This window comes from Falco naumanni, chromosome 4 (genome assembly GCF_017639655.2).
Source record: "Falco naumanni isolate bFalNau1 chromosome 4, bFalNau1.pat, whole genome shotgun sequence".
NCBI classification, from domain to species: domain Eukaryota; kingdom Metazoa; phylum Chordata; class Aves; order Falconiformes; family Falconidae; genus Falco; species Falco naumanni.
In genome coordinates this window covers 107159495-107173887 of record NC_054057.1, presented here as the reverse complement: position 1 = coordinate 107173887, position 14393 = coordinate 107159495, and the positions used below count along the sequence as shown (strand labels likewise).

The 14393-nt window shown below is 37.8% G+C and overlaps 2 long non-coding RNA genes across 2 annotated transcripts in view; both read left to right on the top strand.

The window, feature by feature from the left end:
- LOC121087349 overlaps positions 1-14393 on the top strand; it is a 66363-nt gene that overhangs the window by 27220 nt on the left and 24750 nt on the right. The window lies entirely within an intron of this gene.
- LOC121087351 lies at positions 4963-13563 on the top strand. The gene is made up of 4 exons (XR_005827573.1): positions 4963-5192; positions 9317-9408; positions 10973-11077; positions 13469-13563. It is a non-coding gene; the product is annotated as an uncharacterized LOC121087351 (long non-coding RNA).

Here is a 14393-nt window from a genome sequence, read left to right as displayed (position 1 = left end):
TTGCAGTGGAGGAGCTGTAGGGTGAGACAACATCTAATGCCTGTCACTGAGGACAATAATATTAGCTAGTTTATGCCTTTGATGTAATAATGTCAACTTTTACTAAGATGGCTAGACTTGTTATTTCATGAGCTACTGACTTGGTTAGCAGACCTGCCCTAAGAGTTAGCTTTCCTCAGTTCAGCAGCTATTCTCATGTGTTGCAGGGAGTGTTGCTCTATACCAGACTGTTGAAACCACCACTAAAAAAAATGTGTGTAAAGTATGTGTATGTGGAGGCCTTTTGTTTTGATTAAAAAAAAAGCTCAGATCCTTTCACTGATCCCGTTTACAGCACAGTACTATGAAGAGTTGTTCTCATAAATGCCACAAATTCTGTCCATTGACACACTTGGGCACAACAGCTGACCCAGCTCTAGCTGCTTTAACTGACTTTGCTGCTAATGTGTCATGAAACTCTGCGAGGCCTTTACTGAAGGTTCATGATATTGTTTCAGTTTTTGTTTTTCTTGGAAGATTCTCATTGTATCTTTGTTCAGTCATTGGAAAACTATCTCCAGAGCTGCAGGAAAACACCTGGAAATCATGGTAATTGTGTCCATCACAACCTCCTACTGTACTGGACTGCATTTGAAGAGTCCTTTCTGAATTTAGAATGCAGAGCTTTGAGCCCTACTGTTTGAAGAAGGATATGATGTCAGAATAATACATGTTAAAATATGTTAGAAGGAAAACGTGTGACACCTTAGATAAGGTATAAATTAAGAATTATCCCAATTGTTGGAAATCTGACATTACAGAAAACATATATGAACATTTTTCATATTGAGGTAAGTGGGGCCAACGTATTGGCTAAAATGATACATTAGTGTACAAAGTGTGCTCATGGCAAACTGCAGTCTTTGAGTGTTTTTCTGTCGGTTTCCAAATTGTTGCGTAAATATTTAAGGGAATTAAGTCACCCATCAGAGTGAATGTTGGGAAGGGCTCAACTGTTTGTAGTGAATACTTTTTAATTTCTTGTATCATTCAGTGCGTTGCAGCTGTATTACATTATCAGAGAGGGACAGCTCCAGTTGTGGGTAGCAAGGTGGTTTATTATAACAGTATGAGAACAAATGGGCAGAGGTCGGATTAACCTTTGTTCTGAAGTGCCCTCTAAAAGGCCACCTTAGAAATGCTAACAAAGATGTAACTCCTCGTTCTCTACAAACTAATCTTTCTAAGATACTTCTGTAGGAAAGGAAGTTGTTTGGGGATTTCAGATTAACTCAATTGTTGCATGCCACAATTTATTTTGCCATGGTGTTTTTCATACACATATATTTTCTACTTGCTGCACTTCCCTGCTAACTTATCTATGCTGGCCTGGCAGAGTGCAGATCCATAAAATATGAGTCATCTTAGCAGGAGAAATTGTAATTTGAAAATGTGGATTAAGCTGTACTTTTCCAAAGGTATGAATTAGGATTATGTGGCTAAAGCTGTTACTGTTGCAGTGTTGAGCCAGACACAGTGAGAGCAAAGCCTGGGCTACAGTTTCCACTTAATACTTCCTTTTCTGTTGAGCCCGAATGATGAATACTCTTATCTCTGCTATGATCCTATTGTTATCTCAGCATTTGTGTAGATAGTCTTCCTTGAGTAAAAGGTGGGGAGGCAGAATATAAAAAAGCCCTAGATGCACGAGCAAAATACCTTTCGTTTTCACACTATGCAAAAGCCATGGCGTTTCTTCTTTTTGAGTTTTCTATTTGAGGAGTGCTATGAAGAGGTTTAATGGCTTTCTGTTTGTTCTCTTTTGTACAGTCATATAGTCCTTCCTATCTTTTCCCTTGGCATTAGAGAACAGCTTCTTGCTGTTTGTGGAGGTGCTAATCGGTGGATTACATTAGCACAATGTTTCTTAATATATAGTGAGAACATTTTGCGATGTGTATTCTATTTCACCATGCAGAGTACATCACAGAGTGTCTTTAAAATGCAATTAAGGACTGCAAAGCCTGATACATCAGCTGCCTAGGGAAGCAAAGTTTACTTTGTTAGGAAGCAAAGAAAGAACATTGTGAGTGGTGTGTTCAAAGTGAGGATTTTTAAAAAATTTTTTTAGAAGTAGAAGCAAGTAAACTTCAAGTACAGTTGAACACCTGCCTGGCAGAACGGTTCTTCACCATTTGGAATGTTATTAGCCACTGTTGGAGTATTGTCTTAGATCTCCAGCACTTCAGTAGTGTTTAGCATCTGATTTAGGCCATAAACATATGCAAATTTATACTGGTACTTTACAAATTGTACTCTAACTTCTCAAAGGATCACTGTGCCCTGCTAGATTGACCAGAATTACCCATCCTTCATTTTGTGGTATCTTTACGTTTTCATTAGAATAAGCTTTAACATTCTCATCTGCTCTGTCTTTCTCTTCCTCCCTCCCTGCCCTGCCCTGCAAGAAATTGCTTGTGTATCCTTTATGGTACTAACACCCTCTTCCTTCTGCAAGAAATGGTTTGGTTTTTTGCTTTAACAGACTTTCTATACTTAATTATGATAATAAGAAATAATGTAGCAAAAACACTCGGCTTGTGACTCTGAGACTACCAGCTGTTTCCTGTGAAGGTTAGAGGAATGTAAAATCCATTTCTGTTTTCTCGAGTCTGCCCTGTGTTAATGCTGACAATTCTACTACAAGTACTTCATTTGTTTCTTAAAAAATAAAAATTGTCTTTGAGAGATGGTGATAACTGGCACAAAATTGATTCTTGGCAATACTTGAGGAGCACTTCTTGCAAGGGTTGGATTAAATGCTTAGAGAAGAAAAAAGGTATTAATGCTAAACCTTTAATATACAAAAAAATCTAGATCTTTTAGATGAAACATTGTCTTGTAGCTCAGTAATCTTGATTAGAACATGATAGGAAGCAGATCTGAGATACTGAATTTATTAGAAACTAAATCAGCTTTGAACACTTCTGGTCACGCTATAGGTGTTTCTAAGAAGAGTGATAGTTGGGACAAAACTTGTAACTTAATTTGCTGAATGAAGTTTAATGATCTCTGTACACACACAAAATGAAATTTATGAAACTTTTTTCCAGCCTTTTCACAAAGTACTTGTTCCAGCAGACATTTTTTGGATGCCTTTTAACTTCCTTCATAAGTTACCTTTCTGCCTGACTGATCTCCTCAGTTAAGGTAGCCATGTATTTTGTGAGCGGTATTGTGTTTTCCTTGTTAGAATCACACACCTAACCATGCTATTTTTATTTGTTTAGGGCAGTCACACAGTAGAGAAAGATGAATAATACTAAAAATGACAGAATTCTGGGGAGACTTTAATGCAGTTAATTCAAAGCTAACTTACCTTTATCAGTCTTCTATATTTGATGGGTTGGTGTGGATCTTTTATGCAGTCTGAAATTTTAGCTGCCAACATCCTCAACTGATTTTACAAAGTTTGAAGAAAAACGATAGCATAGAAAGAGGCAAATGAAAAGTTATAATCATGTATGAATAAAAAGATGTATGATTAGATGGTCATTAATTTGTTATTTGAAATGGGAATGTCGTTAGGTACATTTAAATTGCCCTTCATTACTTACTTCTGTTGCTTCGTTACTGGTCTTCTTTACCTCATTACTTTTTTCTGTTAACTTTAAAAAGCATCTTGAATTAGTTATGAAACCTGTTCTTTAAGAAAAGTTTTTGTATTTAGCTTTCAGCGCGCTCTATTTCTAGCAATTATGCTAATGGTTTTGCTGAATAAAATGTCTTGAATGTCTTAGAACTATACTTCCCTTAAAGGAGCTAAGCCTCAGTCATGCTGAACAGTCCCAGGTACTATATTGGATAGCAGGACACGGACAAGGCCATATTTAAATGCAGAATAACTGCAGAGAAACATGTCTTTACTGCAGAGATGAAAGCACGTGATTAATGAGCTGGAAGGTTTGCCACAGCTGGGTTCTGCAGCAATGCTTCTCATACCCACTGTAGGTTAAAATTCTCATTCGCTCCACTTCACTGGCATACATGAAAACACCTAAGCCTGGTGCCATCACACCCCTCCTACTATACTAGGATTGTTTCTACCACAAATTACAGGGTCGTGACTGACCAAGAAGGGCAGGGCTTGGTCTCTTGTACCTTTTTATGGCATTGCAAATAGCTATGCAATCATCCTGGAGTAACAGTGCAAGAATACAAATTACAGACTAACCCAGTCTGCTGGTGTCTCAGTGCAAGCGCTTGTTTATATCTGCTTCACTCTGCTAGTTGTTTCACAAAAGGCGTACGGACATAAAGGCAATGGCAAAGGGTCAAAGAGGTCTTGTGTAGGTGTAAGGTGCATTTAGTAGGTATTGTTGAAGTTACTAGTGAAATAAGCTACCTGGGAATTAACCATTGGTATTGCATCAGTGTACAGCAGTTCAAAAACAGTACAAAGCTCCTTCTCCAATTTGAACTGCAGATGAGTATGGGGAAGCAGACCGTAATTAATGGAAGTGAAATTTAGTCAGAAGAATCATCAGTTTCCAGAAAATGCCAGCAAAGCTGTGTCTCTGCTTTCTGGTCTGGTGCAGATGCAAAGGCGTCGCTTATGTTCAGGTCTGTAAGTAGTTATTACAGAGGTGGGAAGGAGAGGATCAAAGATCCATGGGTGAAAGTTCATGTAAGTGTTGAGGCCTGCTTGATAAGGTTAAGAGGTTAAAAAAAAAAAGTCTGACTCACAAAATAGATACAGTACCAATCTTAAAAGCATCTGCTTTCTCAGATGGTATTAGTAGTCTTGGTCTTCTGATACTTGGTGTAAATAATGACTGTACGTCTCTGTATAATCGTTAACTGCATACACTGTATAGGAAGATCACATTTCCACTCTCTTACCCTAAGGTTAGTTGGAATGAGAACGTGCTGTTTTCTGCCCACCAAGGTAAAAACAAAAGGCCTGATTTTTCTTCAAGCCCCTGGGAAAATCAGAAACCTCTGCATAAAGGTCAGCTAGAATAACTAGCACTAGTTTGAAGCCCCTGAGAATGGTGGAAGACTCCAACTCGAAGATACTGTGTTGTGGTGCTGGTGGAGATGACAGTCATTTTGAAGCCTGGAGCATCACAACCCAAACAACCGCTCAAGAAGAAAAAGTGTTGGCTTGGAACAAACCAGAAGTATTGCAAATGACTGCTTTGAATCTCCTGGTAAGTTCCATCTTCTGTCATAAGACTGCAAGCTGTTACAATATGTGCTATTTATTTTTAGGTTTAATACAGCAGGAAGGTTTAAAGCATTAAAACTTTCTTACATGGATTTAAGTTCTGTGGAGAAAAAATTCTGTCCTCTAGTTTGTGACTAAAGCTTTGTTTTGAAGAACAGGCAGCAAATAGCCATATTTGGAGAGTGGGCATCGAGTGTGGGGTTACTTCTGGTTTCATTTAGCTATATGTTAGAGATGCACATGATTTTTTCAGTTGTGTATTCGGATCTTTCTGTACTATAATGGACTTGAACACACAGAACAGTGGCATTTTGCCCATTTCCCGTGTATACTGGTGCCCGGAAAGCACATCTTTTATTCTGTAAAGTATCAGTGTATGAAACATTATCCGAAACAATTTATAAAGGAATTGGCATTAACTGGATTTTGCAGTTACAAGCTACTAAATCGACCCAATATTTAAAATCTCTTAAGAATTGGAGAGGGAGGGAAAATGATTGACAGTTTAAACACAATAGAGGAAAATAAGACCGTTTACTACTAGCATTTTGCAAAAATGTTTAAATCTTCCATCTGTCTGTCTTTTTCTCAAACATGTATGAATAGGTCTACTAACTTTTAAACTGTGCATGCAAAAATCATCTAGATCAGAAGCTTTCCTGAAGCTTATATTTTCTTTCGTAGATGTAGAGCTTCTGGCAGGAGATGTGAGGGGGGTGTGTGCATGGAGAAAGTTGTTGGTGTTGCTTAGGACACTAATTCTGATGTGCTCTATGCTGTTCTTTCCTGCTTATGTATCAACTTTTTAAAAAAACTTCATTTTAATTATCCTTGTTGTAAGGAGCCAGCTTTACTTTCTCCAAACTTGTGAATGGATTGGCAATCTGCTTTGAGCCTGTAACTTGGTTACAGTCACACCTAATTCTGAGATTTTCTGCTGTGGTGCTTTGGGAGTGTTGCAGTTTCTTGAATTTACACAAAGATATTAATTTCTAATTCTGATAACTCCAACAGTAAAGGCTTCATTTGTTTGGTTGGGGGGATAGGGAACAAAAATTCCCTTCAGAAATATAGCCAAGCTGAAAAAAGGTTGAAAGATGCAGTGATTTATAGCCTTACTAGAACAAAATTATGTGAGGCTACGTGGACTTTAATATCATGTATATTGCCTCAACTGTGACATTATGTTTCAGATCTCTCAGTCCCTAATTTCTCTAAAATATACGGGTGTATTGTCAACAGTTCTTAGTCTATTCTGGTTACAATGGAACATTTTAGCAAGATTTCACCAATCACTACCATGGGAAGTGGTCTATTTTAGCTCTTAGCCAAGTTATTTCTGAGAACAATCATACTTCTTTAAAACACAGGTTTTACATCTTGTTACTATTCTCAGATACCAGTTTTCATAGAAATCTTTGTGGAGCTATACAAATGCTAGTCAAACTCTAAGTAACTTCTCTATTCAGAACTGAAGATTTGTAGCAAGACTATTTTTCTTTTTTTAGGAGCAAGTGTACATCTTTCCTTAAAATCAAGTTTTTGGCTGCTGTGTGAGAGTTGAGCTGGCCCAGACTGATCAGGGTGAGGTGTGGCCTCTGCACATGTCCTGTGTTTGATGACTTCTGTCCAAGTTCTTTGCATATTTACAGCTATTGCAGGATTTTAATACCTAGTTGTTTCTGTTGGCGGCATGTGCCTTCATAATAGCATGTGTCTGCATATGACTTTCCAGGACTGTAAGTGGTCCACTCTGACCTTAAGTGCATCATGTAGAGGTGAAAATCTGTGTGAAACAGCTATCTCATGAAGTATCTGGTCCTTTTCTGATACAGTTACGATCTTGCCATCAGTTGTTTCACTATTTACTTCCAGTTTTGCCTATGTGAAGGAAGCTTTCTTGTGATATGCTGAGATTTTGCAAAGATGTAACAGCTAATTAAGAGGTTTATCTCAGAAATATTTCTAATTTCAATAATAAAAAAGCATGTTTGTGTAGAGTTTACTTATGTAAAAGTCTACTGTAAATAACTGTAAAGGAAGAAACACAATGACTTGTCAGTTTCATTACCTTTAATTTATCACTGTATGTTAAATTGCTAATATATAACTGCTTCAGAGGCTTGAGTAATATTAGTGATATGCAATCAGGGAAGAATGCTGCCATCCTTATCAAGCAAGCATGTGAGCTTTTTGTGAGTGACTGTTATGCCAGAAGATACTGCTTTCCAACTGAAAGCTATGAATAACTGCAGTCATTAGTAGTGCTGAGGAACTTCTTGAAAAATTTTAAGTGTTTAAATCAAGACATCTTGAAGAGCTATTAATATGGACCATTATCTTCTCACTTCTTTTGTATTTTCTGATTAAATAATAGCGGGTGACAAAAGTCATTACCAGTAAAATGACGGCGTAGCTGCAGAGCAATGTTTGACAACTGCTGTTTCTTTCGACTGTTCAAGTTCTTGACTAGCTGTGTGAAGACTGGATTCTGCCAATACTGGGTTTCTACTGTTTATGTAGGAAATTTATTTTTTTGAGTCAAAATATCCATGAGATGTAGCTCTACAAAGAAGTGCACAAAAAACTGAGAAGATGAAGGAAACTGATAGTGTTCTTTTAGTTGAGGTCATTGATCTTTGCAGTTTCAGTTCTAGGGCAGCAAGGCAAAGGACCCACATATGAGAAGATGTCTGCATTCCAGAGACAGCTTCTGTACACTGTCAGGCTTGGGAAGTTTGGGTCCAAATGACTAAATAGGCTCAAGTAAGCAGTTAGATGAGGGATTGCACTCAGAACCCAGATAGTTACCAAGTTAGCCTGGTTTCCTTTGGAAAAAAAAAAAAAAAAGAGGAAGAAGAAAGATCTAGTATTACATTTTGTGACTGATGTCTGATGTTCTCAAGCCCCACAGATGGAATATGACTGTAAATGCAAATTCACAACCCAATCCCCAGGGAGAAACGGGAAAGCATTGTGGATTGTTTATACTCCATCCATCACTGATGCCATAGCTGTCACTTCCTATTTGTTTTATAAAGAGATCTGCTTAAGGGATAAAGCTGGAAAAGGAATTCAAGGCAATGATTAGCAGCAAACTTTACAAAAGGAGGTCTACTTGTCCCTCTCTCTGAGTCCTTACTTCAAAACCAACAAGCTTTGTGCTACTTCTAGGCTGCAAAATGTGATGTATCCTGTGCTGAGCTTACCGTGACATACAGGATGACTTTTTATTGTTATTCTCGTAACAGCCATGCTTTAAGAAACCTCAGAAAGAAATGTTTTCTTATCTATCATAAAATCCAACCCTTTATAATAGCTATCAAAACTCTTAATCCTTCCATGAAGCAGTCAGACAAGAACTGTGGTTTCCATTTAAGAAAAAAAAAACAACGCAGTTTGCCCAAAAGTAATGGAGAGAAGCAGCAGATTCAGTAATAGAATACACCCGCCACCAAGAGTGCTTTCTTGCTAGGCCCTATAAACTTTGTTTTAAAACAAATGTTTCTGCATCTTTTTAAATCAGTAAAATATAAAGCAGTACCAAATTTACTTGGCATACTTGTACTTTTTATGTAAGTCAGATTTTTTGCCTTTCTAACTTGAAGGCTATGGGATTGTTTCCAAACAGTCTGATGCTTTAAGGGTCAGGAGCCTTATAAAGAACAAACAAGAGACTAAATTTTGCTTTTGCTTACACTGGGTTCATGCCAGAATAACTCAACTGCTGTTACCGGAGTTACTTACCCTTGTGCAAATCCAGAGTAATAGAATAAATCTTATCTTGCTGCAAGGAGGACAAAAAGTAAGAAATGTATTTGTCAGGTGTTTTCTTTTGCTAAGCCAGGCAACAATGAAACTGCTCTTACCTGCTGGTTTTGCTCTATCTTTACCTGTAGTTGTCCTTCTGAATTTGTCTTGATGTTCCTTGGAATACCAAGACCTCAGAGTTTAAGAAAACACTCTAGAAAAGGGGTCTGGCATGGAGAAGAGTCTTCTACATTGTGGGGAAACATTCTTAATGAAAAAAAGGGATAAATCCACTTAATCACGTAATCTTTGACAATCACTTGCCTCATGTTTGCTCACATCTGTTTTCTTTGACAGCATGATCCTGAACAGAGGAGGCTATTTCTCAGCAGGTGTATCTTCATTCTGGTGCTTCATCTAGGATTTTAAGCAGCAGATTGTCTCACGGTGTAAGTACTTGCCGCTTGTGACTGGTTCAGAGGCTAACATTCCCTATTTTATAACGACCCCTTGAAGCAGGGTTCCAGTTGACTGCCTGCTGTAGTTGCTATGCCACAATGCCTAAGTGTGGCTTCTGCTGTCACCCCGTTTCTATGGTAGAATCTGGGTGTGAACAAAATTAAATTGTAGAGTCACGAAGCAAATAAACTTCTTACTTAAGAAAGGTACTTTAATCATATGAATCCTTTCTTATCCTGCTGTTTCTAGACATTTTGAAGTGTCTTGCTAAGGAGATTAGAATCAGAATAATTAGATTGGCAGAGAGATCAAGTCCAGCCTCCCACTTGAAGCAGGACCAGCCTCAAGTATCTAGGATGTGGGGGAAAATCCATTGCTTTTTCCATTTCTGAGTTGTGGGGAGGAAAAGCATAGATAAACTTGTATGTTTTGTTAGAACAATGACATCCGCTTTTACCCTGTTTTCCCCATTGCATTTAAACTTGCTTTCAAACTCTTACTTTTCCTGACAAAGAACATCAAAGAAGATGTTTAGTTACAACTGTCCAGATGGCTGTAACTTTTTTGTTTCAGCAGTAATAGAAACTGTTAGTGAGAGGGGCTATTGGAAGACTTTTATGTTGTTTTCCCATGTTCTCAAAACCAGTGCCTTGAGAAAGCATCAGTTTTAATTATTATGTAAATAATAAAAGTACCCAAATGAAAGTTCAAATTTCATTACGTAAACAGCAGAAGTTGTAGAAAACTTTAGAAATTACACTGTGATGTCTTGTACACTTTAACAACACCCCTTGGCATTTTTCCAGTTCACAAGTGACAAATTCAGTCAACAAGGTTTAGAAAATACATACTACATATTTAACAGCCATAAGGAATCCAAGCTGACAACCTATAAATTTTCATAGGTTAATAGGTCTTAAAAACAATTTCAGTACAGTGGTTCTGGAATTAACTTTTAAATAATTGTACAACTGTCTCGGCAACTGGAAAATTTGACTGGTACGTTTAGGTTGACAGTGGAATACGTCTAAGAAGCAGAGCTACAGAAACAGAAATTTGTCATTTCAAAGTTTTAGTTGGATCATGGACAGATTTTAAAGTTCAGACCTGTTTAATGTGAGAGTTACCCTAGCACATAAACTGTCCAGCCCTCTCAAAGACCATCAGGAAGAAACAGCAAACCCAATATTTTTGCTGAAGATGTTGTATGGTCTTGGAAGAGTCATAAAACTCACATGATAGTTCTCTTCTGCAATAATGAACTTGTCTGCTACCACAGGCTGAGCTTCTTTATTAAAACTGGATGTAAGTATACATGCCAAGAGATCTTGCCATTTTGCAAAGACAGGTTGTAGCTTTGGCCGTATTCAACCTGAAAAATAAAAGCTAGCTGTCATTAACCTTACTGGCCCTCCTCCCTAAAATGGTTTCTATCTAAAGCTGAAACACTCACATGAGTAGGCAGTGGTATCAAGACAGGGGCAAGGTTGTGGGTGTTGAAAACAGATGCAGCCTGCAAAAATACTTTAATAATATGTTTTTAATTCTGCTTAGGAGCTGGCTACGTATTTGGACCTTATCTTGGGAGTGAAGAGGAGCCCCCAGGCTCTCACCCACACTTGTTTATCACACAACCCTTTGACATTCTCCTCATAACAGGTGTGTGTGTGTAAGAATACTTTCTGAGGTGGAACTCTAAGCAACATCTCAAAACACTGGTGCAGGTGAGGGACCTGCTAAGCCTCAAAGAGTATTTTTTGCCTGATCTTCAGTGTGGCTGTATCTGTGCAGATTATCAAACAGTAAAGAGGAGAGCAAGGGAAGGCTTTTTCAGAGTCTTCAAGAACTTACTTAAACAGTAAATATAAGATTTTAATACATTTTAGTGGACACCGAAATAACTCCAGAAGAAGCTGAAGAGGAGAAGGCTGATGAGATTCTGAAGGGATTTCTCACTGCTCAGACCTCAGGTCAAACCTAGCAGCATCCCTGGGGCCAGGCAAGCAGAGATGTAGTTCTGTGTACAATTTCCTTACTTTCAAGGCTCATGATGGTGTAGAATATGTAAAAGGATTTTTTTAATACTATTGACACCGCTAAGATTATGTAAACCTCGATAATTTTACTGAGAATAGATTCTAATCCAGAGTTCTTACCATCTTTTAGTTTCTGATATGCTAATTTAATGCACCGTTGGTTTTGATGGGTTGCCATCAAGTAAGGGACGCCAAAAAGACATTTAAAAATACATAGTGCTCAGGCAAGCTGTTTATAGCACCTAAGAGATCTTCAATCCTGCCCTGAATTAGAAAGCATATATTTCATTTGTATCTAAAAATGGTCAAGTGTGTATCTCCTGTTCCTGGTTTTGTTGCTTGGTTGTTTTTTTAATTTAAAAATCTGAACAGAAAGAAAGGGTGGTTTTCTCCCAGGAGCTGTCTTGGAAAAATTAATAACAAATGTTTAGCTGGAAGCATAAGCTTTGTGGGTTAGGATGAGTAACTCTAGAAAAGTGTAATGTAATCAGCTATGCTGAGCATTTAGATTTTCTCCATGTGGATCACATGCAGTCTTACACCTTTTAGTTCAGTGGCCTGTGTACAGACTGCCAATCAAGACTGAAAATATGGCACATGTTAATTCCTATGCAGGAATAAAATTAAACTCACAGGCTTGATGGATCTATGTATGATACTAGGAAAATACTTTAATAGAGAGTGCCTCACAAATGGTACTGTGTACTGGTACCCTTATAAATAAGTGTGTTGTTTTGCCTATGAAAATGTACTGTAAGTGAAACTATTACCTTTTGATTTCAACTGTTTGCTCTGTGAACGGGGCAATTTCAGTCTGCCATTCGAGAAATTTTAGAATAATGTAGCCTGCTGTATGCCTGGAGTTAATTCAGTGGATTGTGCTCTTTGATCATGAGGTAAGCTTTCAAGTGCCATATTGATTGTCCATGTTGGCAAGCCAAAGAAGCTTCCAGTGTTAGGCGCTTTTTATAATATGAGCACATCTCCTTATGTTTTACATTCTGTCACTAGGATAAAAGAAGTCACGCTCTTAACTGACTTAGAGCTATACAGCCTTTAAAAGTAGGCCAGTCCCCAGAGTTTTGAGATACCACAAAAACGATGAAAAACTTTAGGAGCCTTGTTACAGTCTTTTAACAGCCAGCAGCAGAAGTGGGTGGGGTAGGATTGCAACTGGAAAACGTTGTGTCTTTGGTTGTTTGGTTTTGGGTTTTTTTTTTTGCCACTGTGTAATTATTTATTAGAAAACCATTCATTCTCCTGAACTGCTGGGGTATAAACTCTTCCCACCTCAACTGGGTACAGCAGTCAATTCCCCCAGGTGTTTGCAGTGGCTGGAGCTAGTGTGTGTCAGGGTATCAGCTGAAGGTAATAGAGGTTTTGGGTGATAAAGGAGCTTTGTGGATCACAATACTGGGTTGAAAGATTAAAGGTATTTAAAGTCTTCCAACCAGGATGCCTAAATCCATGAAAACTGTACACTGGAATGTTTTAAAGTGTTAATGAATTACAAGTAAGAAACCTCATTTTAAGTGCCTGCTCACTCATGGATGCAGATACTGAAGCTAATGCTACAAAACCAGTGCTAACAAATGTGTGGTAAAACTATGAATGTCACTCATGCCATTTCTGATGGGGGGAGAGGTGGGAAAGGTAAAATTTCCTAACAGTGGTGTGAGTTTAAAAGTTGGGAAACTATGATCGAGTTAACAAAAATAAATAGCTGCTCTGGAGTTGAGCTGAGTTCTCAGAGCCGCGATCAGCCGTGTTCTGAGAGTTCAGACACTGGCAGTGAATCAAATATTTCTTCTTTCTCCAGCACCAGTAGTCCTAACATGCCTCTTTGGGGAAGAAGTGTTTTTTCACTTTGAACATATGCCATTATCTTAAGCTAACTGAATGCTTTATGAACATTTCCAAAAAGGACACGTCTTATGTTGAAGAAGGCCAAGAATGCAACTTCATTTCCTCTTCCAAAGTTTAATCTAAAAAATGTATTTGCTTTTTTGTACAGATTTAATTTGGAGCACATATGTATGACATATGTGACATCATCAAATAGTTACCTGATGCTCGTCAAAACAGTGGGAACAAAACAATAACTTCAAGGTACGTATGGGTAACTGTGCTGAGTGTATGAGTTTGCATCCAGAGCTGGCAGTTCAATTTTGCAACAGTAATGTCCGTTAAGAGAAATGGCCGCGGTAGTGGCTTTACAGTGGAGGCCTAGATTTTTAGGGTATAGGGTATTTATATATATATATATATATATATATATATATATATATACCTTTGTGTATAGGGTATAATATAAGCATTTGAAGCATTAAAAGATAGTCACTCATGTGTATTTCAAACATCGTTATAAATTATCATATCTTCCTGTGCCAGTGGGTAGGCATCAGTGTCATACATCACATTCCCAAGGAGCACAATGTGTTTCTCTGCAAACCATTGCTATTTTCTCTTCTGGCAAGTGGTAACCGCTGAGTTCTGGTGAAGTGATCTTTGTGCTATTGTGGGGATGCCATAAAAATGTCACTTACCAAAAAAACAATGACACCTTAAGTGGCTTGGCATTTGTATGCTACAAATTACATATGGTAAGTAGGTGGATTTGTGAGTTCAGCATTTAATGTAGAAAGTAATGTGTAAACAGTTAGTCGTCTGTGATTCTCTAGCTGGTGTGCTCCATAATGTTAGTGAAAGAAGAGACTTACAATAGGACAGCTCTGCAAGTAAGATTTCTATTCCTGAGTACCATTTTTAGGTCATCTATTGATCTGTTTGTCGCAAAACAAAGTGCTCAACTATGCACATCTTGTGAACTTTAAGTAGCTTGGGACTGATTTTGCTTGAAAATAAGGAGTTACTTTATTGATTTCTATGGATTTAGCAGTGTAAACAAAATGGTTTCTGATCCTGTAATTTTTTACTTT